Source organism: Drosophila teissieri, chromosome 3R (genome assembly GCF_016746235.2).
Source record: "Drosophila teissieri strain GT53w chromosome 3R, Prin_Dtei_1.1, whole genome shotgun sequence".
NCBI lineage: Eukaryota > Metazoa > Arthropoda > Insecta > Diptera > Drosophilidae > Drosophila > Drosophila teissieri.
Window position 1 is genome coordinate 10,193,913 of NC_053032.1, and position 17,312 is coordinate 10,211,224.

Genomic DNA, 17,312 nt, shown 5'->3' on the forward strand with positions numbered 1-17,312 from the left:
GTTCCCGTTCCCGATTCCAATCCGACGGCAACCCATTTCGATATTTTGCATTCTGGCAGTCTGGCATTTTGTATTTGCTTTAATCTGATCGGGCAAAACAGTTAGCTTGACCGCAGCTCGCAGCTTGCAGCCCGCAGCCAATCGAGGCCAACAGGTTTTTTTCGGCCAGAAGCAGGAGGGTTCTGGAGGCTATTCTTAACAGCACATCCTAGTCTTTGTTTGGGTTAGCTGCTGTCTTTTCCTCTTGACAAGGAAAGTGGGTTAAAGCCGCTTGAATCAGCCGCAACCGCAATACAGCAGAGCTGGGCAAAAAAAAAATTCCAGAACCGAATTTTTAATTTAATCACCACCGAGTGTTGATTCCCATTAAAGCCAAACAGGAAAGCGAAAAGCGGAGAGCGCCAAAGCACGAAATTGAAACGAAATGAAGCGCGAGATGAGATGAACGGAGATAGGTGCTATATGGATATATCGTTCCATCCGAAAATCGGGACGCGGGGCATTGGGGCATTAGGGAGCTTTGTTCCACATTTGCACGTGAGATTTATGCGTGGCTGTGGCCCCCCGACTTCTGGTGTTTATTTATACATTTATCGTTATGTATACGCACGTATTAATGGATCCGTATGCACGGCAGCAATATCCACCTGTGTTGTACTCGCTCCGCTCGGGATTATGCAAAGCAGCGGCGGAGGAATGCTCTCCGCCTTGTTTACATTGGCTAAGTTATGCAGCGGCACTCGGCGAAGTTTTTGGCCAAAAAGAATTCTTGGCTGGGTTGGGCCTTTTGCCACGAAACGGATGTTGTGGGCGATCCGCCGCCAGCCAAATGTCAACTATTTGCTCTGCGCCCGATCGGCTGCCTTTAAAGGTAAACCGCCAATTGTGTTGCGGCGCGGAATCGAAAACCAAAGATCAAGAACTCAATCTCTAAGTTGCCTCTACGCGAACGGCCTTAAAGTTCAAAGTTCAAGTGCAAGCGTGTGCCCTGCACATCAGTTTTATTGCATTGTTCTCACCTGCTTTGGGCCTAATTACGCTTTCGAATTCAATCAGCTGCTTCTTGAGAGCTCTGCAAGTGTGGGAAAGTTTTGGCGAAAAGTCTGTGAAAACATTATGCGGATTGAGATATTAATGTACTTTGCACTGCGAAGAAAAGATCCCATAACTTTGTAAATATATTTAGGTTTTTGAAACCATTTTTATGTATGCCATACCAAAATTGTATTAGAAGACACCCGCACTTGATTTTGAATTGGTATTCAGTTAGTTAACAACATAATTGCCATTGTGAAACAGATCTGGCTGTTTGTCTGTGCAGTTTTCAATGCCAAGTCGGAATTAAATAAAACTAATATATGCGTATACCAAAATGTTTTCGTTTCCCTGTTCACACGCTCAACCAAACACTGGAAATTTGGCTGGAAGATTGTTTAATTAAAGCCAAGTCAAAGTTGCCATTAGCTTGGGTTGCTGTGCCTCTCGAGAACTTGCCGGATGTTGGTGCAGGCAGCAGGGCAATTTTGTCAACAGGTAATACAACAAACTTGTGCGACCACAATAATGACAACAAAAAGGCAGCAACAACACAGCTGCAGCAACAGCACAGCAGCACCGCAGCAACACAGCAGCAGCAACAGCAATTAAATTGTGAAGAAGTTGTTTGAGGAGGGGGAGTGGAAATTACTGTAGTGCCGCTGGCTGTTTGTAGCCTTTTAAGCATAAACATAGTTGACGACTACTAACTGCTTTAAGAAGAAGTCAAGGCACGTGATTAAAGCGGAAAGATTGGATTGGGAAAAGTTGTTAGATGGGGAGAGGTACCTTTTGGCCCAGCACGATTGGGATTTAACGCGAACTTAAGTGCCAGAACATATTTATGTTGACCGCCCAAGATGCCAGCGACATGATTTCTTCAAGTCTTGATGGCTTGTCACATACTGCAAATGGTTTGGGCCAAAAGTTACTTGTCCGCCTGTCAATTATCCCGAATAACGAGCCCGACTCACAGCTTCGCGTCCAGCTGCCAATATTGCCAGTCATTCAATGCCCGCCGGCATATCATGTCGTGTTAATTGAAGTTGCCATACTTGCTAAGCCGCTAAACCAAAAGGCCTTTTGGCATTAGCCCAAGGCCCCCAGGCCGAGTTTGGGTTTATTTTTAGCAGCCCAGTTGATTACGGAGAAATGTTTTATGTTCATTTTCGCCAAGGATATTCCAGGAAAATGCGGAGGAGGAGCAGCAAGAGCTGCGGGAGCTGCCTTAATCAAGCAAAGCCTGTAAATTTATGCCTGTGAGCGCGCCCACATCTTCCTGCCTCTTGGTGTTGCAAGAAATAAGGGGGGAAGTGGGTGGCGGTGGCTGGGGACTGAGCGAAACACATATATTTCAAGGTTAAGTTCCCATGTCGTCTTCGTTTTCATTTGCTGTTGCGTGACGCAGACAAAGAGTATAAAAAGATGGGGTAAAGATGAAAAGGAAGCTGAAGACGGCACACTGGCAACGTGGCGCAAAAGAACGACAGCAGAAGCGACAGCACCAGCAACAGCAACACAAATTGCAGCAGCAACATCAGCAGCTGCAACAACAGCGAAACAAGACAGTGCAAATTAATAAATGAAAACGCATCCATTGATGCAACTGTTGCCAGGGGTCCAAAAAGCTGCTGGCCTGTTGCTGCTATCTTGTCTCTATACCCATTCCTGGTGAAGAAAAAAGGGTATACTGGACACTTTAAAAAGTATGCAACAGATAGAAGGTAGAATTGGTCCGTCTGTAAGTGCAAGCGTAAGCTCGTCCACAAGAATCGCATGTCATTTCGAGTAACGGGTATCTGATGGTCGATGCACTGAATTTCACTACGAGCACGCACATGTGTTGCAGCAACAGAGCCTTAATTAAAAAATGAAGCCCCCTTGCTCCCCTTGAACGCCCCAAGCGCACCCTCCTGCAACAGAATGTGTCGCTAACTAAAACGGAGATCCGATTTCCACTTTGTATTTTTGTTGGTTCCCAGCAGCAACAGCTGTTGTCGTAACTTAACTTTATGACACAGCCCACCAAACAGTCCCAACTTTTGCTTAGTTTTTAATACTCTCCCGTTAAAATATTTTACGATCACTGAGTCTTAATGAATACGAGTGTAGAAGAGAACTTTTCAGTTGGCTGCATTTAAGGAGAGCATGTCATGTAAAAATAATAATAAAAACCTGTTGCGTGGGATAATTTTTTAGGCGCCACATTCCCCAATTTGCTGGACAATTTGTAAGTGCCTGTTGCCGCGACAGGCACAAATTGCAACTTGAACTGCAACAGCAAGAAACTTGTAAAGGAGCAGTGAGTCATGTTTGTGGGTCACACAGCTGCATAGTTTTTATGTTTTCGGGGTTTCGCCGCAGGCTGATGACTGCCATTTTATCCGGCTTGCGGTTTTGAGATCTTGACCAGAACAATAAAACGCCCAAAAGCCTGAGTTCCCGTACCTGCTCAGCCCAGAAACTCTTTTTTGGCCACCTTATGTTCGTGGTTGGGATTCATGAATGCCTGTTTGTTTGACTTTTATTGCACAATTAGAATATGAAATACCAAATAAAAGCAAAGGCAAAACTTTAGCAATTTGAGCTTGAATCCAGTCTTGGCAAGACTTGGCAAGACGAGAACAACTTGCCCATTTGGCTTGAACAATTTTCGATGTCTGGCAGCGGTCTAAGGCAATTGTCAGAAAATCGATGGTGAAGGGTCTGCGGAATGGCTACAAAAAGCCCGATGTAATTGTATGCCAAAGGTCAACAACTGTGTTGGATTTGCTAAAAGCAAATATGGCAAAAGCACACAAAATCCAGACAATGCTACACTTAAATGTGTGTATCTTGCAACAGCACGGCTCCTTTTCATACACAAATTAGTAAAGCTAGGAAAATTGAAATTACTTTTAATAGATGTTGATTATGTAGTTTTAAGGAAATTTGCAAGCAATAGGAAATGTAAACATAACGTGTCGGATATTTCAATAATTTAGTAAAAGGTGAACACATTGCGGTTGAACTTCTTAGCTAACTGGGATACTCTTTATTAAAGCTGGACCAGCTTCGCTCTTAAACGAGCCAAAGACTTAGTTGCCGGTGGAGCAGCTAAGGAACTTGCTTTAGAATTTGCAATACAGTCGCTGAAGGTAAACCTCTGGGTCATCGGATTTCACTTTCTCTATCGAATCGGAGCGCTCATCTATTACTGTGCAGTTGATGACATGGGCATGAGTTCCAGGCTTGAGTGCCATCCCTTTTGGAGGTATTGTGCATCTCTCCGCCAACTTCAAAAACCTATATCTCTCCGATTACCAGGGGCTTTTGCATTACTTATGGAGTGTTGACCAAATGGATGCACTTTGACCTGGTTTTACCCAAATCGGTGGTCCAATGACAGCCTTCAGTGGTGCAGATTTGCAGTGGACTCTGTACGTCTTTTCCCAAACTCATATTTTTTGGACGATTTTCTGCATACTTTAACTTTTTCTGTTGATTCGGAAGATATCTTCCTTACCTTTCAGCAGACTAATATCCACTGACAGTGAAATCTTTTGACAAATAATATATGTAAGTATAGATGATTTAACTTATATTATTGTATTGTATGAACTAAATCAAGGAAAAACAATCGGAAAATCATCAAACTTAAAGTCTCTTTTATCCATTTTTTCGATCATAAAGATTTTCAAGCTCGAAGTTCTGCAGCAACGACGACACAAGAAATAGCTGTGTGCAACAGTGTAATGGCATCTGCATCTGGCTATTGGGCACAAATTGCACGCAACGTTTGTCAAACTCGGTTTGCCCGCACATATTACGTATACGCACTGGTGCAAGGCCAAACAATGGCTCGTGTGCAGACGGAGACAAAAGCCTTACCAAACACACAAATGCCACATGAGTGGCAGTTGCAGCAATTGCTCTTGTTGCTGTTGCTGCTGCTGATGCCGTTGCGATGTTGCCGTTAGCCGTTGCAACTGTCGCCGGCTGGTGCGATGAACAACAAAAGAAAGTCAGTAAACCACTGCTGGAATGGCCAAGTTCAAAGTTCAATGGAAGACGAGCAGCATGCAGCAACATGTTGACAGCGACAAGCAATTAGCCAAGACAGATGAAGGGTTCATTTCATGAGGGGGTTGTGGGGGTCGCCTTGGTTCAACTGCAGGGCAAAGCGCACGAATCAATTTGCATTTGCAACTGCAGTCGCCGCATTTTGTCTTTGGGCAACGAACCTGCAGCCTAGGCACGGCATTAAATAATCATAAATAAAGCTTTTTCTTCCTTAGTTTTTTGTGTGCCTCTTACTACATCCATAGAAATTGAGCTACCGGCAAATGGAGCGCTTTCCTCCTTTTGTTTGATGTAGAAAGTGCATCGGACAGCGGACTCATGGGAATTTAAATCAATTGAACCGGCTGGGCTGGTGGGCTTTGAACTTGGCTTAATTAATCTGTGCAGCCTTTCGAAAGTTTGGTCAGCAAAATTGAATTGAATTTGCCAGCCGAACAGGGACACGCCCAGCGCAAAAATTATTTGTTTTGCTTTGTTGTTTGACATTTAATTGGCATTAATTACTACCCCCTCAGCTGTAAACGCACGCCCCTCTCGTTGGCCAACCACGGTCGCAACTTTCACTGGTTCGCCTACACCAAAATTGGTAACCAAAAGCGGGTAACAAGCGGACGAGGGGAGAGAGAAGGGGGAGGATTGGTGGCCGCTGCATTTGACAATTTCAATTGAAGCATTCGAGCGGGTCTTGACCAGGCTTATCGCTACTCGCCATCCAGGCGGCAGCTTTACCCAAAACCCATTATCATTTTGACAGGCAGCAGCCATTAGACAGAAGCCGCCTTAGTTACACTCGGAAAAATTGCGAAAATTACTAATCGAAGCTTTGCCGGGAATATAGAGTATTGAATAAATTATGATATAACTGAAGGTGTATTCCTACACCAAAATTTAAAAATAGGAATCACCTAAATGCCGAAGCTAGCAATTCAAGGAGACTTTTAGTAAATTTGAGTTTCTAAATATTAAATACATTCTTCTCTCAACCATTGTGCAATATGTGATACATATAAATTAATCCCTTGTCAGCACCTAAAGCTGACGGGAGTCGGGCTGCAGCCGATTGAGAACGTTGCATGCCAGCGGCTCATTTGCCTCAATTAACTTTGGCCGGGCCAACAGTTTAGCACCTAATCGGTTGCTACCCACTGAAAGGCCGAGAAATGCCAACAGAATAAAGCCAAAATGCGCTCGTTAATTAATAAACAGTTCCGCCACATAAACGGCGCCACAAATCAGCGGCCAGCATACAGATACTACACTACTGTAGGAAAATGTGGGCCAGAAGGGCGATGGGAAATGGGAGAGGAATGGGAGCTTGCCACACACGTGTGCAACATGTCACCTGGGGAACGGAATGGAATTGTGCGGTGTGGCATGCAACATTTACGAGCTTGTCGCTGCAAAGATTTTCATTCCAGTTCCCCCGAGTGGGAGTCTCAGCCAAAAAAAAGACAAAAAGTATAATATATATAAGCCGAATTCCAGAAAACAAATTCGCCGTCAAATGGCTGGATGTTGGGGGATTCGAGCGATGAGTGCGGCAACATCAGATAACTAGACAAATTTGTCTTGCTTTGTTTTGCGTCTGTCTCAAGTGTAATTTTGTTAGAAATGGAAAGTTTTATTGTTTGCCATCAGTCGAAAGCAAATCTCTGGGACTAAACGCTGTCGAAAGATGCAGCCGGCAGCTGTTATTGCTTCGTTTTCGTTTTCTTCTACCGGCGGCGGGCTTTTTACACATTACAACTTCTTCTTTTTGTTTCTAACTGGAAAAGTAAATCTGGAAATCTATTCAATTGTGACCGTTGACTGAACGATGTCCGACCGAAGCGAACCAAACTGAAGCGTCTCCATCAACAATAGAGTGGCATTTTTCCACAACTTCGTCAGCTTCTGCCGCTTTATGGGCGGGTTGTACAATAAATTTGGTATGAAATTAGATTTATCTCTTCATTAAATGAATATAGGATATATATATTTACGTGTGTCTCAGAAGAAACTTCGCTTCCAGCACAATGGAAAGTTTCTCAAGCTGGCCCCAAAGAAAACCAAAAACAAAACCAAGGGGTTTTCGCAGCGAAAGCGATTTTCTGATTTTCTGAATCTGAGTCCCAGGGCAAAGAAGAGTTCGTTGGCATTTGGCATTCGCATAATTTCTGCGTCATTTAACACACATCTCTCTTCATAAGCGGCCAGGCCAATTAAGGCCGATAATTAAAGACACGGCTGCCAACACACTTGCAACACTTCGAACACTTTGGCTGCCGTTTAGGCCAACTTCCATTGTTCGACAGGCTGCCTGCCAGTTGCATTTGCAATCTGCTGCATGTCATTTGCAGTGGGATTTCGATCTTCCTGGTCTTCGGAAAGCCTGGGACCAGGGACCCGTTCCCACTTTTGCTCCGCTCTTGCACACCTGACAACACATTGTTAGCCGCCTCGAATTACCCAAGTTGTTCGTGGCCTGGGAGTGCACCTTCAATTGGCATGCCAATTGCCCTGGCAACGAAAGTGTAAATTATGGAAAACACGCCAAGTCAACTTGGTAGGCCCAAGTTACCAAGTTACATGTGCCCGTTTAGCGTTACGCATTTCTGCATTCTGTGTGAATTTGATTTCGATTTGCCTTTCCCTTTGCCTTACCTGCTTGAACTTTTCCACCTGTCGCACGGTATCCGCAGTTTACCTTGTTGGGCTTTACAATCTGCAATGAAATTAATAGGATTTATTATTGAATTCATAGCAGTAGAAGATTAAATAGTAGTAATGGATGTACAGCTATACTTTTAAAGATGTAGTAAGTAATGTGGTAATTCTATAATCATAATTCCTAAAGGGTTTTTGGAGCTTGGGAATTGTTCTCTGATTGACTTCAGCTGCATTGAATCCGATAAGTGCAATGTAAACCGCAACTTACAACATTTTGAATGAAGTTGCCAAATATAATATATTACACAGGCAATTTATTATATAAAATCTTGATGTATTCACCGAGCCCAGGGTCCGAATGACAATCATTTGCCAAGAAACATAGAAATCTGACCGCTGTCCACAAGTACTGACTGCAGTTCAATGGCCTGTGGGCGCGCATGCAAAATTAGCCAATTTCGTTTGGCGTAACTGAAAATCAGTAATCGAATTACGAAAGGCTAAGGCGCCAGTTGTCCCTCGGACCCCCAAAGTCCCGCCTCTAAAACCGCTTTCTCGGCTTTTAGCCAATGCAATGACCCGAATTCAATGCACGTCGAGCTCATATTTTACGAGTTGCACTGCAACCAACCAGCAAACTGAAAACAGTTGGCATTTGGGGGCATTTACTCGCTGGCATAGTCTCGACTTCAGGAGTCCCCCTTTTTGAACCCCCCATCGAACGCTGTAATCGAGCTGCAAAAACTACAAAATATTTATTGTCATTCTCCTCGTCTTGCCCCTGGTTTTGGTTAAACTTGGCTTGGCTGGGCTTGGCCCGACTTGACTTGGCCAGAACGGCCAGAACAAGTTGCAGCCAGCTTAAAATGCACTTGAGCACTCCGGTTAACCCGAGGTGGCGATGAAGACGGGTGGGGATTACGATAAAAGAGAACTGTTTCACCAAGGTTAACTTGGCCAAGTGGATGGCTTTTACAGCGCACTTGTCCGTCCATTCTCGTGGGGATTGGAACTGGCAGACACTGGAAAGCCAATTCTATTGTCAATTAGCATGGTGTGATAAAAACTGACCGCGGCAAGGTCGCCTTTTGAGTCAGATCAGACCTGAATATGCGGCCTCATTTATTGGCATATTTATTAGCCAGCTGAAGAAAAACATTTAAAATGATAATCGCGGGTGAGACAAGTAAAAAGCTATAATAAACTTATTAGCAAGAACAGACAGTGGCTTTGTTAAATTATTATATAAGGGGGTCAAATTAATGTGTTGTAATTTTGCAAAGAAACAATATAGAATTTAAATTAAAAGATTCTTCTTAGAGTCGGAACAATTTCACAAATTATTAGCCTATGGTTTCTTTTAGTTGCAACATCTTTTCACAGCCACAAGAGGTGTAGGAGGTGGCATTATTTTTATAAAATTTAAGCCAATATTATCCACTGTCGTGATATATCCAAACTAATCTCAACCGCACCCATGGGAGCACTTGTTGTTTTGCTCACAGTATTGAATGCAAATTGCATGTGTGGCTTTACTGGCTTATCGATTGCGATTCGAAAGTGGCTTTTAATTAACTTAGCCCAGAGCAGCTGTCAATTCTTACAGAATTGATATCCCAAACGGATTTAGTGCGAAAAATTCTCCGTTCGTAGGCTAATTAAAGTGAAATTGGCACAGCCGCACTTATTTAGACACGTTAAATTTGTTGGTTAGCCCGAAAAAGGTAATTGAAGACGCCTTGCGAGGAACACAAACAAACAAAGCTCATACCCCAGGGCTTTTGTTATGCGATTCGGTGGAATTTCCACGAGTGCTCCAAACGGAGTGGGAAGCTTGGGACTGGACTGGACTGGACTGGGCTGGACGGGGTTCGGGAGGAGGCGGAGGAGCAGCTGGAGCGGAAGCGGGAGTGATAATAAAACAACACCGAAGGTCATTACTGGAAAAACGGGTTTTTCTAGCCAACCTCTGCGGCGCTGCAGCAAGAAGTGAGTAAGCATTTAGCATTAAAATACCGTTGGGATTATGGCGTTTGAATATGCATGGGCGAAGCGACAGCCGCTGCCGGGGGCACTCCCCCGTCCCCCGTTGGAGTCCCCCTCTTTTGGCCAACAAGTTCGCCCTAATAGACAACGCGCCAAATGCCGCCAGTTGTGCAGTGCCAGCTCCAGTTGCTCCTGAGCTGCTGCAGTTGCATCTGCATAAATTATGCACCCAGAGCCATTTGCAAATTGTCATTCATCGTTGGGACAACTACTGGCGTGGCGACATCTCCGTGGACGATGACACCGAGGAGGAGGTGATGGTATGAAGTGATGAAGAGATGAAGAGATGAAGAAACGGGCAGATGGAGATGCGGATGACATGGCTGTATGCCCACGCCGGGTTAACGCCTCGCTCGCAAATCTGGTTGCTAATGGCCACGATGGAGATGGTGGCGCTGATGCCATTAAAGGTCAACGGGCGGGTGATGAAACGAGTTCCAGATGAGATTAACGCTGAAAGCTGATTAGTTATGTAGCCTAGATTTATTTATGAACTATCCAGCTGCATTACAAAGCTTTACTTTGAACAAGTAATCCTCTATTTCTTCGATGATACAAAAAAAAACAAATGTTGCTGAGTGGAATGTCCAGACTTTTTGGAATGATATTTTTCTGAATGAACTCTAGCTTTTGCGTAAACTCTGCTGAATTTCCTTTGAATTTTAAGACGTCAACAGACTCAAAGTATCTGCATGGATACTTAAGATTTACTACAGTTCTTAAGCAACTTTTTTTGGCTGACAAAAAGTTGGTCGTCAAACTACTGTAAAAGCGGAATACTGAATGAATATAGCATTTTATACATTTTGCATATATAAGGAATAAACTTTGTACGCAAATCAATAAAGTTGTTTATATATTATGGACTTGAAATTCTGCTTCTCTTGTCCGACAAGCATGAATAGTGATAATATTTTGGATTTGGTTAGCTACTGAAGATATGCTTTAGATGTTCTTAATAGCTCTTCAGATGATTTAACCGTTTTAAGCCCTGTGGAATTCCTGCATTCTTTTCCTTTACTAAACCAACATTTTTACATAAGTCACCGAGGCCAGGTATTCTGGCCGGCTTTTATTTAACCGGTTAACCGGTTCTAAAACTCACTCCTCAACCACCAGAGGCGCAGCCAAAAAGGGGGTTCCAGTCTCGGTCAATGATTTAGAGGAACTTTATCTCCAATGATTACCGCTTTGAAGATTTCACATAAGCTGTGCCCCATAATCAGCCGCTTATGACACCTCTTTCTAGTTTTCCAACTTTTTTTGGGAACCAAACCTGTTGGCGTTCTCTTCTAACTGTTAAGTGACCAGCCGTAGCCCCAATGCAATTCAAATGCAGATGAGTTCCTATCTTCATCTTTCTCCCGACTGCGTCATTGCCACTGCTGCAACTTGAAGTGCAACTGCAACTTTCTACGACTCGGCGTTTCGAGTGGAGTGCAATCGAATGCTTCAATGGAGCAGAAAACTTTAGGTGGCATCTCACTCACACTCCCTCCGCGAGTCCAAATGTCGCAGATGAAGTTGAAGTCAATTTACTCAAGCATTGACATTGCAACTGCAGCAGAAGGAGCAGAAGGAGCAGCATCGGGGTTTCCAGTTGAGTGGAAGAGCTGAGCATGCAAATTGCTGCACTCCCAGTGGGCCACATTTATATGCATGGATTTCGGGCCGGGCCAATAACCAGTGCAATTCAGTTGGCCATATCTAATGGCCGCTTAGCCGCACAATTAATTTGTCAAAAAAATTGGTGGCAAGTCAAGAGCTCACGGGGAGGGTAATCTGTCAAGGCATGATGTCTGGTGGCTGGTGGCATGTGGGCAGGTGGCGCAACTTTCACCTTGACCGGTTGGCCAAAATGCAAAAGTCAGAGCCGGGCAAAATTGAACTGCAGGCAATGTCTAAGCCAAAGTTATCATCATTAAATTCGGCACATTTAATTAGACACTTTGCAGATGCCTCGCATTTATTTAGCTGGAGAATCCGAACCGGATCCGAACAAAGAACTTCCCTTCACTGGCCATCACTCACTGAGCTCTTTGTCCGAGTTTTGTTTGAATTTCTGTATTTTTTTTCGCTGTTTTTGGTAATTTGCATTTCTAAGCTTGGCAAATTGGACAGAGACAACTGCAAAGAAGGCATTGAAAGTTTTTCGCATTTTTGTGCGCTGTTAATTAGCCACGAGAAGCGTAATGCGCATAATGGCTATTAGATGGTATGGAAGATATATGTATGTTATATGGATAGATATACTCAGGCATATCGGAGTATAGGAATTTGTGGAAAGGAGAGTTGAGAATGCTGCGCGATTGTAAACAAAAGAAGTAAGCCAGCCGAGTGATTGATCGTAGGTTGAACGACCCCTTATATGTGGTTCGATCCAAGACGATCCCAGATCAAGTCGAATATCGCCGAGCTGAGAGGCCGAGAGCATAATTATGAGCTTATAAATAAAATAGAACTACACGCCGAAGGCAGAACCTAATTAACAGGTACGTGTGCGCTGGTGTGCGTGCGAGCTACATCTGGGATACTATACCTATGACGCGCACTGTGCGTGGCCAGTGGAAATCGGCATTCGCCGCTACTCAATTAAAGTCGGAAAGCAAAAGTACCGAAATATTTCAGTTTCGTTGACCAGCCGGGCATGTCGCAAAAACAAAAAGGGGCAAATGAAGATACAATCCGCATTTCTTGAGCATTCCAAATAGCCTCGTCTGCGGTTAAAGGTTAGCTTTCTTCTTTTGCATATCTTTATGACAATCCCCAGTTGTTATTACCGTTTTGGGGAGTGCGGTCATAAATCACATGATCATGCAGCACGTGTGTGCATCCTATATATGGGCTTTGCACTTGGAGAAAATGTAGTTGTAATACAGCAGATAATTTCTTGAGACTGGGATATTTTAGCCTTGAATCGGAGTTGATGAAATATAGGCTTATCATCACTTGTTAAAACATTGTGCAAAACGAATTGTAACGAAGGCAAATTGCAGGCATTTATAATTTTTCTCAGTGATGGGTCTAATCTGAGCGCTTTCGCTGAGTGAGAAAACGGCCAGGGTGGAAATGCATTTCCATCGTCATCGGTTGTGGGGGAGCGCACAGTATCAGGCTGATGATCGTGCCTCACTTATGCGCTTCCTAAACAACAACTTGCGGGCTATTCAGCTGGGGCTGCATTTTAAATATATAATTAGACTTATACTGCTGGCGGCGACTGTGCGTACCCCTTGTGGCTATTATTAGGCCCTCCCCGTTCCGCTGCCTTAAGTGATCAGTTCCGCTTGGGCTGGGTATCCCTCTTCCTATTCCAGATAGTGTTCTTGCACTTTTATTTATAAGCATATTCCACCTAGAGTGCTGCTCGCCATCAAATGGGAGACAGTTGACTAATAAAAGAGCCGCTCGCGTAAGTAGATGCATCTTTTCTGCTCGAGTGAGTGGAGCGCGGTGTCACCTTGTGCGGGGCATTATGCAATTCACGTAATTGTAATTGACGGCATCCTGCCGATTTCCTTCTCGCCATGCATAAGTGATAACATTTCGATTAGCAGGCAGCTTTCGTTTAGCCCGAGTAAACAAGTCTATCCAGATTCATCTGGGCCTGCCATTCATACACTCTGTTCTTTAGAGCGGAACAGCTTACCGTCAATTTCGCATAGTTTGTGGATTCTTGTTAGTAGGGTTAAAATTGTTGGCTCATTTGCAACTATTTGATGTACGAGATATCGAAATTAATACACTCCGTTTTTTTATATCTTAAAACTACGACCCATCAAGTATTTTAAACTTCAATAGATAAGTTAATCTGTAAGTTTTTGGAAGTAAGTGAAGTTTAGGTTGAAGTAGTGCCATTGATCAAAGTACTATCGCAATATTATCATTTTCAAAATAGCATATATTATATATTAAGGGAAAACAAAGCCAGGAAGGCATGGACCCATAAATCTCTTCAACTACTTTTTTACCTATTACGCCGGATGACACTTACTTATTCGGAAGTTATAATATTATTGTTATATCTTCAGTTTCTCTACCCACTTCGATTGGCTATTTTGGTCTATGACATAAGAGTGTCTTCAATTGGCAATGTTTTCTTTTTGTTTTGCAGAGTTTACTTATTAGCACTTAACATTGGCCCAGCATGCGCTTTTAACATTGACTTAACAGCGCCCACGCATGCCGTCTCTTTCTCCGCGGATGGCCTTAGCCTTCGTTGTAATTGTCCAAAGTAAATAAGCCAACAAACAAAGCCACAAACCAAAATTTTGAATATTAAATGTTGGCCAACGGCAACATGAAGCATTGACCATTTTTTTTTGCCGGCTGCTAAGGTTAATGGGCCTCTGGCATGATAGCTCTCAAATATCTGTGCCGTGTTTTTCTCGTTTTGGTTTCGGTTTCCCAGTAGCCAGTATTCAGTAGTAGTTGGTAGCACACATTTGATTGCACCTTTATCTGGGGGCACCTTCTCGACCTCGTCGCATTGCGAAATATTCCGTTTCTTTTAACTTCAGAGCTCTTTTTCTTGGCTTTTCTCGGCCCCCTGGCTAGCCGGCAACTTGTTGCTCTCAGCCTTATTTTTTGCTGCTGTTCGATAGCTGTACAAACCGGTCAAGAGCCGGAGCATAAAACGCTTCGCTTTGGCAGGGAGCATAAAAAGGCGCACAAAAGCCGTTGTTCAAAGCGGCGATAATGAAGTCCCGTCCCAGTCAAATGCAAAAAAAAAAAGAGATACAAAATGGCTTGGCCTGAACTCTCAGTGTGTTCGGTCATTGGCTGATCATCGTAATGATTACAATCTTCAGCACAGATCCGATGAACATATGCATATTCATGAGGGGGGTTGGAGATATTGTGAAATTCCACAAATGACCTCTAGATGGCTGCCAAAAGCCTTCCCCTTGATAATGCCAACCATTGTTTATATTTTTATTCAGTTGTTAAGTTTCCTACTCGCATGTGTATGTGTGCTGCCTTGGGCTTGAAAATGGGAAAATATTTTGATTGTGCGGCCTTTGCATGTGGAAAACAAACGCCTCGAACTGCACGCATGCATGTCAGCCCAATCAATCGAGAGCAACCATGCACTGAGAAAATCCTATGAAAGTGATATTCCTTCTCGGATATTCTCTACCTCGGAATACTTGATGTATGTATAGAGTAAGAAGCTACCAAGTATTTACAAATATTAACAAAGTTCTATCCAAAATATACTTGAATTATATTTGGTTGACTTTATACATATACACAAAGTATATAGGTAATTTCATTTTAATTCCTAATGAAATGGTCTTGTTTTTTTAGATAGTATAGGTACCTTGTTATTCACTGACTCTATTAATCTATTTTCAATGTTCAAATCCTGAAATTGTAAACTTTTTAAAGTAACTTTAAAAGTTCATTCCCAGGGAGATGGTGCTAGTAAACTTATATAATATTTACCTTATACACCTCTGTTTTCTCTGTGTAATACTGGTGAGTCAAGGGAATATCCAAGTGCATAATTGCAGTCGATGCCCTGGACTTCAGCTCCACCGAAGGGCCAAATGCATTAAGTGCGGTAAACGAGGCAGGGCAAAAAATGAAGAGGATGATGATGCTAATGGCGAGCCTGGGTCGCATTCCCCGGAGTAGCAATTGAAAACACTCAAATGCCGCCGACTCCCTGGATGATCCCCATTTCCATTTCCATTTTCATTCCCATCTTGGCACCCAGTGCAACTCAATCCAGAAGCCGTCGTCATCGAGGTCGTTCATCCGGAGAAGAAGCTGGGGGAGAACTTCGATGCAATCTGGCGCTTACAGCTGCAAAACTGTCACTCACTCAGCCATTCACTCATTCGTGGGCTCAGTTTTGCATCGGACTGCCAGTGATGTGGGTCTATGGGTCTAATGGATGGATGTTGTCATAATAATGAGCAGGAAGTTCGAGGAAAAACACCCAAATCGGCTTATGTCGTTGTTATGTGAGCACTGAAGTAAAAAAACTCAGTAAGAGCTGCTCACACACTAAGCCCAAATCGAGATTCATGAATGCAGTAAGTATCTTTGAGATACTTTTGGTGCGTTAATTAAAACTGAAGCTGGGCGTTTTTACTCCCATATATCACTTGCATAATTTCCAGTTGTCGCTCTCAATTACCAAGCCCCACTAATTGCAACAAATCGAATTTGATTGCTTAAATGCTGCAAATTGGTCACACCGAAAATATTGGAGTTGTTATAAAATTCGTTTACGTTTAATTTGATTAATTAATTACAAAATATTTTTCTTAAAGTTTCCTCCTTATTCGCTTGCCTGTCATAACCGAAACGGAAGCCAAAGTTGACTGTTTTTCATCAGAGATTGTTCGAAATATTTCCATGCTTGCCGGGGAATTAAGGAAGTCTCTGTGGAGCTGGCAAAGTTTTTCTTTCCTACAAGCCGAAGCCTGAGCAAATAAACAAGTTTTCAATATTTAATTGCACAACTTTGTAATTGTGCCTAATTGTTGGGTAAACAGAAGTGAGCAACAGGCTGACTCAATATGTTTGGGCGTTGCATTTGGCAATGTTTCATAACGTTGGCAGAGTGCGAACTGAAAATTGGATAATGGACTTAATAATATGGGGAGTTTGAGTGTAAGGTTTCTGATTTGGGCTAATGCTTAAGCATACATATTTGAACCAGCTTAAATTGTAATCAAAAAGCTACGACCCTGACCCCAACTCGACTTGGTAATTATTTACACCAACTTGGGCTCCCATAAATCAACGCATTTTGCACATTTTAGAAATGGAAAATTACTCCATGTTGCCAGGCACACAAGCTCACTCACACAATCATGCAGATGATTGCAGCGAGAACATGGAAAACATTTCCATGTGCCACTTAAAACGACTTTCAAAATGTTTTCACTTGCCACAATAAGCGCCCACCCACATACACGGCGAGAAATTGGCAATTCAATAGATTATATATCTCATAAATGCTACGATAGTTAAAGACAATGGAATAATGGAAATCTGATAGTAAAGTTTAAATAACTTAACGTGAGACCATTAAAAAGTTGTATTTTTTTTTTGTATAGTTGTATAATTCAAAAAGATGAGGTATTAGTACATTATATTGGTTTTATAGATCTTTAAGACTGTAGAAAACTCATTATTTTTCTCCGTGCAGCTACAGTTACGACGAGCTAGTGGCGGCCACAAAGCCAAAAAGTTTGCCTGTCCGAAGTCTAAATTCCAGGCCAAGAACAGCCCACACAAATGCAGCACCAACTGGAGCGGCTTTGGCACAAAAAGCCGAGTGCAACTACCAACGTTCAGTTGAGGAATTATGCCAGGGAAATTCACCGCACGCCTGGCGATTCATGCCCCAATGATGCACGTGCTGTCGAGGGACTTAAAAGGCATTCACTAAATCACGGATTTGAGTTCGATTTGGAGCGATTTGGGAATAGCCATCAATATAACTTAGGCCGCCTGGACGTGACTTCGGAGGATATAAATCCCCATCTACCATGGACCAT

General features: G+C 43.0%; 1 protein-coding gene across 1 annotated transcript in view; it reads right to left on the reverse strand.

Moving 5' to 3' along the window:
- Nucleotides 1-17,312, reverse strand: part of LOC122620692 — a 34,691-nt gene that overhangs the window by 10,436 nt on the left and 6,943 nt on the right. Inside the window, exon 2 of the mRNA XM_043798287.1 lies at nt 7,741-7,801. The gene's annotated coding sequence lies outside the window, so the exon portion shown is untranslated. The remainder of the gene's footprint in view (nt 1-7,740; nt 7,802-17,312) is intronic.